Source organism: Choristoneura fumiferana, chromosome 24 (genome assembly GCF_025370935.1).
Source record: "Choristoneura fumiferana chromosome 24, NRCan_CFum_1, whole genome shotgun sequence".
NCBI classification, from domain to species: domain Eukaryota; kingdom Metazoa; phylum Arthropoda; class Insecta; order Lepidoptera; family Tortricidae; genus Choristoneura; species Choristoneura fumiferana.
Genome location: NC_133495.1, coordinates 10,949,720 through 10,963,539, shown reverse-complemented (window position 1 = coordinate 10,963,539; position 13,820 = coordinate 10,949,720). Strand labels below are relative to the sequence as shown.

Below are 13,820 nucleotides of genomic sequence, written 5' to 3'. Positions count from 1 at the left end.
TCTACTATCTTAATTTTTATTTTAATGATAATTTCAAGCTGATCTGATGCTGGGAAGCCGGAAGATACCTACCTTACGGAACCCTGTTATAAAAAACATTTAACCAAGCCGTGTTTGGGCTTAATGGAATAATTGTGCGATGCGCTTGATAAATATCACCAAAAAGAAATTTTTAACAAAAATTTTTGATTTAAGAAGATTGACTGGATGGCAAACGAGCAAATGGGTCTCCTGATTATAAGAGATCACCACCGCCATAGACACCTGCAACACCAGGTGTATTGCAGACTGCTGATGCCAACCTAGAGAACCTAGATGGCGATACCTCAAGTGCCAGTAATTTCACCGGCTGTTTAAATATCACGCCGAAACACACAAAAAAACCGACTCCAAAAAAACACTCAAAATAGTATATTCTTGGGAACAAAAAATCTATTACAACAATAGAAATAGTATAGGTACAATTACGTATTGCTACTTTTAGAGTCGGTGCCAGACAAGTAGCTCAACATACATAAACGTGTAACTTACAATAATCATATTCATAACAAATAATACACAGCGCAAAGAGAAGACACATGTCATTGCGTCACACCAAAACGTAGCAGGGGGGCTACTACGAGATTCGAAAATCAAACATCGTGTCGTGCCGCTCCAATAAGTATCAGCGGGACGGCAAATACGAAGTTCGAATTTAAAAAAATTCAAATGATTTATTCAGTAAATAGGCCGCAATGGGCACTTCTACACGTCATTTTTTAAACTACCAGCGCTTTCGAAAAGACCGTCATTGACAAGAAGAATGCGCCGCAAGAAACTTGGCAGAAAGTAATTTTTTCATAATAATATAATTACAAATAAAATACTTAAAAACTATATTATACAATTAAAGAAAAAAAGAATACAAAAACTTATAATAATAAAAATTCAGGGATGTATGGGGTCCCTTAGTTACAATACTAAACACTAACTACATCTACGTTCACTGGAAGTGTAGAATGCTTCCACCGTCATAATTTTTAAAATAACTTTCGCACTTCGTAGTACTAACAGGGCTTGTCCACGGAAGCGTACTTAAGCATAATAGGGGTAAACATCAACATACGCAAGTGTACGACATCCTTAAGCCAACAAAGGTCTTTAACCTCTCTATAGAAGCGATAATGTCGCCACATAACCGCATTAGTATAGTAGGAATATTACTACTGCTCTTAAACCTATGGTTTTTACAGAACTTTTATGTCGCATACTTAAGTAAAATAAATAAAAATAAATATCATGGGACACTTGACACCAATTGACCTAGTCCCAAACTAAGCAAAGCTTGTACTATGAATACTAGGCAACGGATAAACATACTTATATAGATAAATACATACTTAAATACATATTAAACATCCAAGACCCGAGAACAAACATTCGTATTATTCGTACAAAATATCTGCCCCGGCCGGGATTCGAACCCGGGACCTTAAGCTTCGTAGTCAGGTTCTCTAACCACTCAGCCATCCGGTCGTCAAACTAGTAATGTAATAACTTTGTACAATTAGGATACGCTTCCCTTGAATGTGATTGTGAAGTTGATTTTAACTGAAATGTACATCCTGCTATTATAAATGGTTCTCCACCTTTCCCCAACTCACGATACCCAAATGTTTCATTTGCCAAACGTTTTATTATTATTTCCCAACTAACGATCTATGAAACTATGTTTTTTTTGGAACTTTCATAACCTAACCTAGCCAACAAAAAGTTGGAAAACCCCGAAATTGTCACTTCAATGTTCAATACCTCGAAAACGGCTGGACTGATTCTGATAAAACATATCTAAGAACCATCGCTAGAAAACCTGATTTCAAATTAAAAAACCGCATTCAAATCGGTCCACACGTTTAAGAGCTACGGTGCCACAGACACACATGGCGGTCAAACTTATAACAACCCTCCTTTTGCGTCGAGGGTAAATAAAACAAACCTGACCTAACCTACTGTATTCTATAAAACCATAACAAAATACAGTGTTTTTTTTTGTTTTGGAAATGAACCGTTTGGCAAATAAAACATTTGATGCCATTATAAACTAGCTGTCGCCCGTGATCCCGTCCGCGTAGAATTTGTTCATCTCAACCCCTATCTAATAAAGATTGGTTTTTTGGAATCTTTTTGTATTTTTTATTTCAATTCCAAATTTTTACTTTTACGGTCATCCCGTAAAACCTAAATTGAAAAAAGTCCAGCAGTGGTGTAGCGGTATAGCACGCGGCACGGAATGCCGAGGACCTGGGTTCAATTCCCAGTGCTGGTCTTATTTTTCTGGTTTTTCTGTGCATCTATATTTCAGTTTGTATTTCCCTATCTAATAAATAACAATTAACAACTATTTATAACAACTAACTATCCTATGTCCTGTCTTTAATTTCATCTAAATCGGTTCAACGATTTCGACGTGAAGAGGTGGTAGAAAACAAAATTAAAAACTTTCACATTGATAATATTAGTCGGATACAGTTTGTAAGTCTGTTTGTTTGTCAAATCAATATCACCACACGAAATCGATCGATCGATATCGTTTGGTGGTCTCAAAAAGCCTGCTACTATTTATTACACAAATAGCGCATATTGTTAAAAAATACAGCTGTGTTGAACACTTGTGATGTGACGACAGGATGGCCAAGTGGTTAGAGAACCTGACTACGAAGCTTGAGATCCCGGGTTCGATTCCCATCTAGGGCAGATATTTGTATGAACAATACGAATGTTTGTTCTCGGGTCTTGTATGTTTAATATATATGTATTTAAGTATGCAATGTATCTATATAAGTATGTTTATCCGTTGGCTGGTATCTGACAAGCTTTGCTTAGTTTGGGACTAGGTCAATTGGTGTCAGTGTCCAATGATATTAATTTATTATACATACCTACGTTCATAAATTTACCCTGCTTTGAGCTGACTGGTACAACGGGGCATGTTTCATCATAATTCCTCTTTAATGACGTAAAAACTCTTGACAGATGAGTTCTTGAAGTTCACCAATTAGTCAAATTAGATAGAATCGTGCTCACGGATCGTTATTAAAGTACATTACCACAGTAAATAATAACGGATAAAAATTACACATTAAAAATAACTTTTTCATTTACCATTTTGTCGGCATAGTTGCTACTTTATTATTATATTCTGGCACTGATAGTTTTTGAAGAAAGCCACAGATGGACAGACAGACAAACATGGCATAACTAGAAGGGTTCAGTTTTTGCAATTTTGCCCACACATAGAATATTTTAAAACACCCGTTTACGTAAAATCTCGTCAACGGCATTTATAACAGTCAAAACAACTTCAAGCAGGGCAAAACCTAACATTGTTCTGGTACCGATAAAGTTTTCAATAGAACTTTCATGCCCTGATAGTTTTATTCGATCCCTTAGTTTTCGGGATTAGCGGCCGAAACTAGGGCAATTTCCGCCGTGGGCAAAGTTGGGCCCATCGGCATTACAGCCTCGCCCAAGTCTGAAAAACTGGTGATTTAAGTTTGGCTAAGTTAGGTCTACGGTTATTGGAATAAGTTAGGGCTAAGTTTTAATAGCGTTGTGTTTAACGTTACGCTTTACTAAAAAACATACATATATTTTATAGGTGATGCCACGAGAGTTGAAGTGAATGATTTTATACACACAGCTAAATGAAGAACTGATTGCAAAGAAGGGGATTAATGAAATCAATTAATGAATGTCAAAATTCCGATGTACGTGGTGTCCAAAATCAAATTCAAAATTGTTTATTGCATGTCACATTAAAGGCGTGAGGATGGAAAACTACAAACTAGGTATACCAATACAAATAACAGAGGGCGCTTATTCTAATAGGAATGTACTTAATTATACTTGAAACAAATAAACAAATACGTATATGCACATTCATGAGCCACATTTTGAGTTGTAATATTACATTATGAACTGTGAAAGCCACCAGTCTTCTGTCAACGAACTCATTCGTTTTTGTAGTCAAAGAACTCAACCGGGCTATACGAGTACATACATAGAAACATATTTATTGGTTTTTAGAATTTGTTCCCCTTAATTAAATAACTCAAAGCTTAAAAATATAGTTGTAGTCTATAACTCTTTATCGTACATACATAAAATATACGTTGAGAGATCGATAGTATTGATAGTATTTGAGTAGTTTGTCGGACTCGAAAGTAGCATCGATTGTATTATACATACTTTAAAGATCGTTGATAGTTACAGATACATTTTGTGATTAGTTTCAATGTATCTTTTACAATATTTTCATACCTTTCTAAATTGAAAAAGTATTTTTTAAAACCTTTTACAGTGAGTATTTAATACTTTGTGATAGTTTGAAAATCTAGAGTAGATACCTGCAAACCAACCCTTACTTCTTTGTAATAAAGTTTGTTTTACTTGTAAACATTAAAGCTCCATTTAAAAAGCTTAAAGCTAAATGGAACTGCCATTCATAATTCCGTTCCAAAATGAACAAATTCATCGAGCAATGTGCGTCCAAATTTAATACTTACTTAGAAGAAACAGAGTTCAAAGTTCTAATTTATTTGATTTTCCATTTTGTAGAGGAGTTTACTTACATGTTCTTTCAGTTGAGTTTGTGATGCGCTAACGGGGTCACGCCGTTTTGTCACCAAATTAGTTTTTAATTATTTTTAATATAAATATGTAGGTACTTATGTTAGTCTGTAAGGTATTTATTGTATGGGCCAAGTTGCCTGAAATAAATGAATTTATTATTATTAAATAAGAGATGAAGATAGTCTTTGATCGAAAAATGAGGTTTTATTTCGATTCCAACTTTGCTTACAACTTACAAAAGATGGGTTGTCATTTGTCGATCACATTAAAACGAAACAAACCTTTTTTACCCGACTGCAAGGAGAGGTATTGTTTACAGTTTTGCGTACCCAAAGACTACCTACACCACCCTACACTTATCGTATTGTTTGTTACGTAAGTCTCTTATTTTTATGTTTTTCGAATGTCACAATATGTCTTTTGCACCATAATAGGCACAGTGCCTCTAGTGTAGCGTTTTCACAAAACAGTCGTTTACTATTCGACGACGTAAATCGAGCGTTCGATCGTCGAATACGTAACTTTCGATCGTCGATACGTAACCCTCGATCGTCGATACGTTTCCTAAGAAATACAGTGAGTACGGTTCACTTTTCGAATAGAATAGCAACTCACTTCGACTGCGTAATGTTTGAGACGAACAATTGCGAGTGTGAGTTCCTACCGATTTTCACGTTCGCAATAGTTTGCGAGGAGCTCGCTAACGCTGCGTAATTTTAAAGTAAAGTTGTCACTTGCCTTATGACTGCTGTCATAATTCATATCCTGTGAAAAAAGTGATGTGGAGAATAGGAAGAAGAAATTACTTTCCATTTAGAACGATCTAACACCATTCCTGAACAAATAATACATATACACGCGCTCACGCAACCACAAGTACACACACACACACGCAGTAGGATTTCATTTCTCATATGAAAGCAATGTGCGTCAAGTTAGCACGTACCTTGGTTATCCGAAATAATTGAGAATAGATCGGACAATCAAAAGTTCGGATAATCAAACCGTGTGTTTTTGTGCCCTTGCTATTGGAAGTCGAATTTTCGCACGGTAATTATAAATTGTTCAACTTCGCAAATACAACGGGAAGATATAAAATAATCTTCCGTTGTATTTGCGCAGAAAAAAAATCTGTATGAGTACGTGTAGTAATGTTTTAAATTAAATATAAACTTAGTATAAAACGTAGGACAAACGTAGGAGAAACATGTCCCCACTGGTGTATAGGTACCTAGTACTTACCTCAGTAAAAGGAAATTCCAGAAAATAATAGGTACAAGTCATAATTCACGTAAGTACAACTAGTACAAGTAATATCTTATCTTACTTACAAACTTTCGCATATCGTATCAGAACAGACAGGGAAGCATAAAGTTCTTATTTCCTATGCCTAAAAGTAGATTTTTTACGGCAGAGAAGCTTCTGCACTTGTCCTATTACTTATTCTGTGCTTTTATCCCTATTGGGAGGGTGCGAAGTACTATTGGTAATGAAATCTATCGCAGCCCTCATGGTGGCCAAAAGTAGAAATAGTTCTGGCTCTGTCATCTGTCATACTCATATGAATCTGTCATTAACAAAGCAATTTGTATAGACATTAACTACCTAATTTTAGTAATAGATGTTTCTGTTATGATGCGAGCTTGAATTATTGAACACTGTCCCTATTTTGTTCTTAATTCCTTTACATCTCGGACATGTCCAGCAACAATTTTCCTTATGAATTGTTGAAATTTTATATTAAGTGATACTCACAAAACCGGTCTTTAAAATGATACTCATTTTGATCTGAAAACGATATTTCATTTATTACTAGCGATATAAGAACAATTATATCTCAGTAATTTTGTATTATAAATTGATACGTTATAGGATGGTTAAAGGTTTGATTTTGGTCACAATGTCGCGATGAAATTTCAAAACGTCAGAGCAACAAGCCAGAAAAGTCGCGGACGCTAGGTGGCGCTAATGTCGTGCACGCACAGCGAAAAGCAAAGAATGAATGGTGATCATTGGCCAAAACAACTTGAAGCAACTAGAGGTAGCTCTAAGTTGACGTACATAATTCCGTTGATCATTTTCTGAACGCAACTATTGCCGCGGCGAGCGTTCGATACTCGATTCGTACGAATTTTAAACGAAACATTCGCGTCTTCCGTTTGTCACTATTTCGATTGCGTGTGCTCGATCGACTCGAAGTAACGTAAATTAAAGATGGAGGCCATTGTACGTAACAAGACCAGCTGCTCTAATAATCTGTCATCTTCCAGGATAACAGGATCAAAGGAATTTGTGCCTCTGGGAGAGGCCAGGTTAATAAAAGTGAAATTGACTTCTTATTGTATGTGACAAAATAGTAGCCGCAGAAAAAAAGTGATTATGATGTGTACGACCTTTGCTAAAGGACAAAATCATTGAATTGAAGATGATCAATTTTTATTTACTGCTGTACCTTACCACAAGTTGAAGATTTAGGATGTGGAAATTGTAGAAATGGAAGTTTCCTGCAACTGTTTGTTGGGTGAGGCTGAGACCAATGTTCGCAGCTTTGACTGGTAGGTAAGAATTTTGTTTATTTATTTACCAATCGTACTGTTGATGCATTTTTTTTCTCTCATATTTTCCTGTTCCATATCTGGCTTAAAACTAAATATTGCGACTAATGCTATCAATAGTTCTCGAGAATTCAATAATATCTCAATTTTACACACTATGTTTTGTTGACAAACAGATTTCGAAAAACGGTTCTTTATCTCTTGAAAAGATGGTAATATAAATTTACATAATATTGTCCGTTGCCTGCGACTTGGTCTACCTCGAACTCGTTTATCGCTCCTTGATAAAAACTATCCTTTTTCCCTCTTTACTAATCCTATCTATACCATAAGGGCACACGGGACCCGTGCCCATCAGTGCCCCCCAGCCAATGGGACACCCAAAAGGTCAAAAAACGGAGAAAAAATGTTTTTAAGTAAAACTTTCTTTAATTTTCAAAAGCGCCCCAAGTTCTTGTGTGCTCCAGGCCAGGGCCTCCGCACGGCCCTGATAGGTACATACTGTTTATCTCTGTACAACATTTCATTTTTATTGGTTCAGCAGGAACAGACAGATAGACAGCCACTTTCGCATTTATAACATTAAATAATAGTATGGAATTATGAACTTGCCTTTACACATAGCTTCGCTCATGTAACCATTATTTTTGACAGACTAACTGCAATTCAGGAATGCAATTTGTTTTTTCATTTGAATGGTTGGCAAACGAGCAAGTGGGCCTCCTGATAGTAAGAGATCACCACCGCCCTAAAATCCTAAGAGGCCGAAGATAAAATACTCAAGTGCCAGTAATTCCACTGGCTGTCTTACTCTCCACCCCGAAACACAACAGCGCAAGCACTGCTGCTTCACAGCAGGATTAGCAAGCAAGATGGTGGTAGCAATCCGGGCGGACCTTGCACAAGGTCCTACCACCTGCAAAAATTAAATTATAGACTCAGTCAGTGACTGCCTATCTAATATTGTCAATTGATATTTTCTTAGGAGGAGACTGCATGGATCTGGATCATCACCAAAAACAGAAGGGGTCCAACTGTTGAATGAAGATTGTAAAACAACACAATTTTCCCGACATTACTGGTCTACCTAGTGGGAGGGCTGCAGTATCTTCCAGTTTGTGGTTGCCATCTGTTCTTCAAATCCTTTCATATGTATTATATTCTATTTACAAAGCTACACAAGATGTCTGCCCTGTGCTCAACTTCTAATCTTATTATACAAATTATCCTTGTTAATATACAATTGCCTAAAGCAGAAAGAATATATTAGTGTGCACAAATTTGTTTATTATTGTTTTTTTACAAGCTTTAGGTTTTTAACTTACTTTAAACACAAGTTGTTTTAAAAATCTGTAAGTCTAATTTTCCCATTTCTTAAGTTTATTTGTTTGTAATTAGTTAAGGTAGTTTGTTTTAAACTAGTTTTCACCTGTGATTTTGTCTGACCAGAATTTGTTTATCACTCTTGCACGGGTAATGTGTATTTTCCAGGATAAAAATCTGATTCCCCGGGACTCGAACTATCTTAAATTAATCATTCAGTTCAAGCGTGAAGAGTTAACAAAAAGACAGAGACACTTTCGCATTTATAATATAAGTATGGATTACGTTTCTGACAAAAACTTAAATTTGATAAGTGTAATAAAAACTGATTTTATGCCTTCAAGTTTCTTTAAAATCTTAAACTTGTTTTTTTTATTTACCCCCTCAAAGCTTCATCATATATCTTCCAAGAAAATCAATGTTTTGTGTAATATTGTACTTAGTTTTTTGTTCAATGGAAGTATTGTTTTTTTTTGCACTTGTTTCTTTACAAGGGGTGAAAATGGTGGAAAGAATGAAAGAAGTGGTAGTAATTAGTAAAGAATCTTAATACTTCTATTGAAGTATTAGTAAAGGAACTTATTATAAGTCTGTAACACTGATTAGTTGCACTTGCAACAACAACTTTGCAGTTTAAATGAAATAATAATAATAATAATACAGGAATTATTTCCTTAGCAACGAGTGTGGGATGCATCGCGATGTTGTGGCAGTAGACAGACACCTCACCCCGCTATCCTTGGCAAACGAAAATTGGCGCAGTCCTATGGTAATGAGCACGGAAGATCGCAAGAACGTATGGAAGAGCAAGGAGCTACACGGGCGGTTCTACAAGGCCCTAACAGGGCCTGATGTAGACCTTCTCGCGTCGGTGACCTGGCTACGTTTCGGGGACCTCTTTGGGAAACCGAGGGTTTTGTGTGTGCAATTGCTGACGAAGTTATCATGACGAACAACTACCGAGGTATATCCTGAAGGACGGTACGGTCGACATTTGTCGGGCATGCCGCCGTCCTGGGGAATCACTCAGGCATATTATCTCGGTTGTTCTCATCTTGCTAACGGTGAGTATTTGCACAGACATAACTTAGTAGCCAGGATTATCCACCAGCAACTTGCTCTTCGATACGGCCTTGTAGACTCTGAGGTGCCGTATTATAGGTATGTCCCTGCGCCAGTTCTTGAAAATGGTCGTGCACGCTCTATTGGGATCGATCTGTCATCACGGACAGGACTATTGTAGCCAATAAGCCTGATATCGTGCTGACAGATCGATCAAAACGCCAGGCAGTGCTCGTTGATATCACCATCCCACATGACGAGAACCTCGTGAAGGCCGAGAAGGACAAACTCAGCAAGTACCTTGACTTGGCTCACGAGGTGACTGCTATGTGGGATGTTGACTCGACGATCATTGTCCCGATAGTCGTTTCGGCAAACGGTCTAATAGCGAAGAGTCTCGACAACATCTCAAGAGACTCTCGCTAGATGGCTGGATCAAGGGCCAGATACAGAAGGCGGTACTTCTGGACACGGCACGCATCGTCCGGAGGTTCCTCACTCTGCGGCCCTGACCACCGGTAGCTTGGGCCCTACCCCGTTACCGGCGGCAAACTAGGTTAGGTTTTTATAATATTTTATTTTGTATGTACTTTTCTGTATTTTACTTCTTATAACTATTATAAAAACCTAACCCTAAGAATAAAAAATAAATAAAATAAAATAATAATACAGCATTTTAATAATTATCTATTAAAAAATTTATTTATCTAAAAAAAATTATATTTGAAAGATAAATTCATTAAAATTTCATGACTAAACCCAGTGGTTGAAATTTCAAGATTTAATCCCTACTCCATGGGAATATTGGGATAAAAAAGTAGCCAATAAAACTAATTAGATAGTCTACTGTCCATAATAAAGTATGTAAGTAGGTAAATAATTATTCAAGTTAACTGTTATTCTGCAGTTCAAATCGCTTCTATCATCCAGCACCAAATCACATTTAATAAATTATTTAAAGTTAAATAAATTTCATGACCAACCTAGTGGTTGAAACTTCAAGATTTAATCCTTTACTCCATGGGAATATTGGGATAAAAAAGTAGCCTATAAAAAATAATTAGGTAGTTTACTGTCCATAATAAAGTATGTAAGTAGGTAAATAATTATTCAAGTTAACTGTTATTCTGTAGTTGAAATCGCTTCTATCATCCAGCACCAAATCACATTTCATACATGGAAAATCGAAAAATAAAATGAAATCTGATGTCATTACAGGCAACATATATTCTTGTGTGTGTGAACTCAACTCTGGTGGCACTACTATATCACAGGTGTGTTCAGTCCTTAGAGAACTGATAGGCTCGAGTTTTAAAAATTCTCCGTCGCTCGCTCGCCGGAAATGCTGTCCCAGAAACCTGGTTCAATATATCTTTTTTATAGACATATGGATTGTAAATAAAACAAAGAAGGCAAGATTTCAAACAAATTTTAATCTAAGCATCACTGGTAAGTAAATGTAAATATTCAATATCATCTCTTCTCAGCAGCAGCCTTACCCATTGCGAGGCCCCGGGCAGCAGGTCTATATAGTTAAAAAAATCGCCTTGTGAGGTTTACAGTAATCTTGAGAATAGGTTGAGCATTTCAATTTATCTGAAAAAAAAAATTGTTGAATTGACAACTTTTACTTGTTAAATCTAGAAGGAATCCTGATTGATTAACATATTGTGTTTACTCTTGAGTTCCATGATAGTAAAGAAAATGTTTAATGAAATATTGTATATATCTATACCTATAATAATAAAAATGATTTGATATATATTAAGTAATATGTTTATCCGTATGCCTAGTATCCATAATCACTGATCAATAATTAGCTTTAGTTGTGTAGGAATGAGTAACACATAATATACAATGGTCCTAACATGATGTGTTGATGAATATGATGCTAAAATACAACAAGCGTTACAGATAGGAGATACGCCAATATGCAATACATAATTCTACAGTATTTGCAAAAGCATGGTGGTGGCAAAGAAAAATAATAATGAAAATAAGTGTATAATTGCCATATGAGAAGAAATTCATGGTTATTGGCACAAAACCTCATTTCTGAACAAGCAAGTAATAAATTTTAACTGAATTAACTCAATGAAAACTATTACAATAATGAAATCATCATCCAGAATTGTCTAACAAATATCATGAGATTTCAGTGAAATTATTAGGTAAAGTCGCACATTTGTATCATGACTCAGGGTGGAACCTTTGTGCTACTAATGTCATGTTGACATCTCATACTTTTGTCAAGAAAATCATAGTGAAATTGATTATAAAAAGGTTCCACCTGGGTCATGATTCAATTTGTTTGACCATACAATGTTTACTTACTTCTCACTTGACAGTTGTGACACAATATGTTAATTAAAGTCCAAGCCCATAGTTTGTGCATGGTATCAATAGTGAACAATGTATTCTATCTGGAAAAATCGGATCTCAATTTAAAAAACGATGCCACCTGAAGTGTCAACGTCAACCAATTGTATTGAATGACATTTTCAAACCATTAGTATGAAACTTTATTCTTTGTCGTTTCGCTCTTGGCAGACCAGGCGTAGGCATATTGATGCGTCCGCGTCATGGGTAGAGGCGGACAGCTCTTCGTACGATCTCCTACCATATCTCTCTGTTGGCAAACTGTCTTTTTGGTTTTCTACAGTGGCCTTCACTTGGTCAGTCCAGAGGTGACCTGACGTGCAACCTGATTCCTTCCACTCCTCCCTGCACGACCAGCTGTTCTATGGAGTCGCCATCCATCCCGCCTGAAGAAGTTCCAAGTACTGCAGTATGTGCTGTATACTAAACTATGGTCTATAACTATGGAGTATGGGCACTTTGGTGCGAAATTCCGTCCATGATATCACAAGCATCTTCCTCCAGCTTCACATCTATGGAGCATCCACTTTACAACGATGACAGCGCGACCAAATAATATATGTAATAATTTTTAAGTTTTTTTCTTGAACTGAGACGATGTAAATTAGGGCGGTGTCAGTCTGACATTTGTTTTGTAGTTAGGTAGGGTTGCCAGATCGAATGACCCTATTATCGATAAAAATAACGATTTATCGGGATTTTTGGTACTTTGGACGGGAGAAACAATAATAAATTCAAATATAAGTAAGTATATTAAAAACAAAACCATTTAACATTTTGTCTGCTGCGAGAGAAATCCCACCAATATTATAAATGTGAAAGTTTGTAAGTCGGTTTGTTTGTTACCTCGTCACGTCTAAACCGCTGAACCGATTAAGATTAAATTCGGAATACAAATAGTTTGAGTCTTCGGAAAAGAACATGGGATACATTTAATGTCGAAAATTGCATAATTTCCGCGGGATGGTGCTAAACAAATTCTACACAGACGGAGTCGCGGACAACAGCTAGTGTTTACATAAATAAATAAATCAGAAAAACGGTTTTCTTGTTACCTATGTCATTTATTTTTTACTCGAATATCGTGTTACTGTTCATATAAGTATGTATATTACATTTTTGTCCCTTTTCACCATTTACCCGCTATCATGGCAAGATCAAATAATTCTTAAATAAAGTATTTTTTTCACATTTACTACAACCAGGAAAACAATCAGTAAAAAATGCTTAAAAAAAAACCGTGATTTTTTAAAATTCTTTGCATCACGGCTGTTACTGGGTGTTAGGTACTATGCCAAGAAAAGGGATTTGATGTCATTCAGTGCAAGCATTTGGAACTTAAAATTATTGTTTTATAAAATGAAGTTGTTGTTGTTGTAGGTGTTGTGGTTGTTGTTAGTAGTTGTTATTTCTGGTGTACAATAAAGAGTCTTTGTATTGTATTGTATTATATTATATTGTTTTTATGATTTTTTTTGACTTTGTTGGGAGTCGGGAGGACATACTAAAATTCGGGGAGAATCCCGCGAAACCTGAAACATCTGGCATCCCCATTCGTTTTTGATTAGTCGAGTCGATCGGGTTTAACGTTAACTTTACGAATTCGCGGACGAAATAGTTTACGTTAATTTGACAAGCAGACCTACACTCGCAAAAGTTGTTGCGCAAACGTGCGCTAGAGGCGCTGTTCGTGTTTCCATACAAATTAAGATTTTAACGCAAACGCGATCGAGACGTATTTTGTGACCGAAAAAATACACTAAGGGCACAGNGTCACTGTAGCGGTTTCTTTGAACAATAACATAATAAAAAATGCCCAAAACGATTCGTAGTCAACAACGGATCATTGTAAATATTGTTTATAATAAACTACTTGAAAAAAAAACGCTT

The 13,820-nt window shown here is 36.1% G+C and overlaps 1 protein-coding gene and 2 long non-coding RNA genes across 11 annotated transcripts in view; 1 reads left to right on the top strand and 2 right to left on the bottom strand.

Annotated features, from left to right (window-relative positions):
• Nucleotides 1–13,820, bottom strand: part of LOC141441617 (inactive dipeptidyl peptidase 10) — a 734,138-nt gene that overhangs the window by 242,512 nt on the left and 477,806 nt on the right. The gene's annotated exons all lie outside the window — the stretch shown is intronic.
• On the top strand, nt 5,766–8,851 carry LOC141441468 (uncharacterized). The gene is made up of 2 exons (XR_012452804.1): nt 5,766–7,166; nt 8,152–8,851. It is a non-coding gene; the product is annotated as an uncharacterized lncRNA (long non-coding RNA).
• Nucleotides 11,130–12,575, bottom strand: LOC141441613 (uncharacterized). Its single transcript, XR_012452821.1, has 3 exons — nt 12,059–12,575; nt 11,886–11,974; nt 11,130–11,147 (listed from the first exon to the last, which is right to left on the bottom strand). It is a non-coding gene; the product is annotated as an uncharacterized lncRNA (long non-coding RNA).